The 2,500-nt window shown below is 76.6% G+C and overlaps 1 non-coding gene across 1 annotated transcript; it reads right to left on the bottom strand.

Moving 5' to 3' along the window:
- Positions 1–1,122: 1,122 nt before the first annotated feature.
- On the bottom strand, positions 1,123–1,275 carry LOC128774847 (5.8S ribosomal RNA). Its single transcript, XR_008419303.1, has one exon. It is a non-coding gene; the product is annotated as a 5.8S ribosomal RNA (ribosomal RNA).
- Between the last annotated feature and the right edge of the window lie 1,225 nt (positions 1,276–2,500).

Consider the following 2,500-nt stretch of genomic DNA (forward strand, 5'->3'; position numbering starts at 1 on the left):
TCCCCCCACACACGTCCCACGTGCCCCGCGCTCCCACCGCGGCCCCGGACCGGGCCCGGCGGACGGCGCGGCACGCCTCCAGCCACAGAGACCCCCGCGGAGAACCAACACCCCCCCAACACCGCGACAACGCGGGCTCGGGGCACGCAGTGCGGCGCGGCCGCAACCCGGGGGGAAGCGCGCAGCGGCGGGCGACGCCGCGGCGTCCCGCGGGCCGCCGCCGGGGCACGCATCCCCGGGGCGCAGCCCCGCGCGCGACTCGGCCTCGGCGCGAGCCGCCCCGACAGGGCAAAGGGGGCCGGGATCGCCGGCGGGGAGCGGGGGCGGGGCCGCGGCTCAGGCCCCCGACCGCACGGCCGCGGACCGGGAGAGGAGGGGGCCACGGCCGGACCGCCGCGGTCGCCGCCCGGGGCAAGGCGGCGAGAACGACGGCGCTCCGGATCCGCGCCTCCACCCCCCACGACGGCCCGCGGGACCGCGCGGCACGGGGCACCGCAAAACCCTCCCGAGACCCGGGCGGCGATCCCAAAGACCGCGTGCGGCACGAGGGATCTCCTCCAGAGGGACCGCGGCGGCGGCCGCGGCCCTCAGGCGCGAGCTCTCCTCGCCCTTCCCTTTTCTCGCGGGCGGCGACCGGCCGCCTCGGCCTCTCCCCCCCAGCCCCACCTCTCCCCCCCCCCCAACCACCCCACGCCACCGCCCCACGGGCGCCGGCCCCCAGCCCCCGTCCCACGCCCTCCCACGTCCCACACACAGGCCACCGCCGAGCGGACCCGGCGGGGCGAGGCGGGGGCGAGGGGGGTGCTGAGGGAGGCGGCGGGGACCGGACACACGGGGCCGGGGAGGGGGCGGGGAGGAGGAGGAGGAGGAGGAGGAAGGAGGGAGGGCCGGCAGCGGCGGCCACCGTCGTCTGCACTTAGGGGGACGGAGGGCCCGGCGGCCAGGACGACCCTCTCCCCGGCCCGCAGACGACCCCGCACACCGAACCGCCGCGCAGGCGGGCGTGGCGGGGCGCACTCGGGCAGGGGCGGGCGCCGGCGGGACAGGCCCTGCGAGGGAACCCCCAGCCGCGCCTTACCCCCGGGAGAGAGACCCACCCGGGGGAGGCGATTGATCGGCAAGCGACGCTCAGACAGGCGTAGCCCCGGGAGGAACCCGGGGCCGCAAGTGCGTTCGAAGTGTCGATGATCAATGTGTCCTGCAATTCACATTAATTCTCGCAGCTAGCTGCGTTCTTCATCGACGCACGAGCCGAGTGATCCACCGCTAAGAGTCGTACGAGTTTTTGTGATCGCCGGGAGGGCCAACCCCGAAAAGGGGCGACCCCCCCAACCTGGCACAGCACATCCCCGAAGGGTGCCTCCGGCCGGCCAGCGAGAGACAACAAAGACCAGACTCCGAGAGGTCGGAAGGGTTGGAACAGGGCAAGTCCAGCAGCCCGCCCCGCCACGCGGACGACGCGCGGGGCGAGCTCGGAACAACCCCACAGGCGCCCAGGGGGTTCCCGCCTGTCCCCTCCCCCCAACACACACCCAAGGGACACGGGGCGCACGCACACGCACACGCTCACGCACCACCCGGCAGCCGCCGGGCAAGCCCCCTCCCGGCAACCGGGGAGGGCCGTGGCGCGGGCGCAAGCGCGGCGGCGCCCCGGCCTGGGGCGGCGGGGGGCGGGCAGCGGAGTCTGGAGGAGACACGGGAAGACCAGCCTCCACGGCTCCCCACGGGCCCGACCGCCCCGACCCGAGGCGGACGGGCGACCCCCAAAGGGTCTTTAAACCTCCGCGCCGGGACGCGCTAGGTACCTGGACAGGATGGAGGCGGGCGAGGTGGGTGGGGGACGAGGGAGCCCGCGACACCGCCAACCACCTCGACGCCGGCCCCCCCGGGGCCGCGGCCGGACCCACAAACGGCAACCGAAAGCCCCGACGCTGCCGGCCCGTGACGGAGGCTCCGACGGGGGCTAACCGCCCCCCCCACAGACCGCCGCCGCCCGACGCCCCTCGCTTCCCCCCCCCCACGACCCCCACACGACCCTTCTTCTCCCCCCCCATCCAGGGCCGCCGGGGCTGACCGGCCCCGGCCCCGCCCTCACTTCCGAGCACACCTTCCCCGTGGCACCGACCAACCCTCACCGTCCCCTCCCCCGCACCCGCGGCCCAGGCCCCCCCCCTCTGCGGGAGGGGGGCTGCGGCGGGAAGCGGGGCACGAGCGGGCAAGGGCGTGGGGGTGGCGGTTCGGGGAGGAGGCGGGGAAGGAGACGGAAGGCCGGACCCGGACCGGACCCGGGGCCTGAAGGGAGGGCGGAAGGAAGGGTTGGTAAGTAAGGTCTGCGGGGTGGGGCAAAGAGAGAGGCGCAAGGCAGGAAGACGGGCCCGGGGGACGGACCCCCGACGGAGCGGAGAGCCATCCAGGGCGGGCGGCGGGAGGCGGCGGACGGCGGGGCGCCCCGCGTGAGCCGAGGCTCCGAGGCCCCCCGGGACGGGCGAGAACCCGACCG

The sequence above is a fragment of the Panthera pardus genome, unplaced genomic scaffold, assembly GCF_024362965.1.
Source record: "Panthera pardus isolate Hobbes unplaced genomic scaffold, ASM2436296v1 HiC_scaffold_45, whole genome shotgun sequence".
NCBI classification, from domain to species: Eukaryota; Metazoa; Chordata; class Mammalia; order Carnivora; family Felidae; genus Panthera; species Panthera pardus.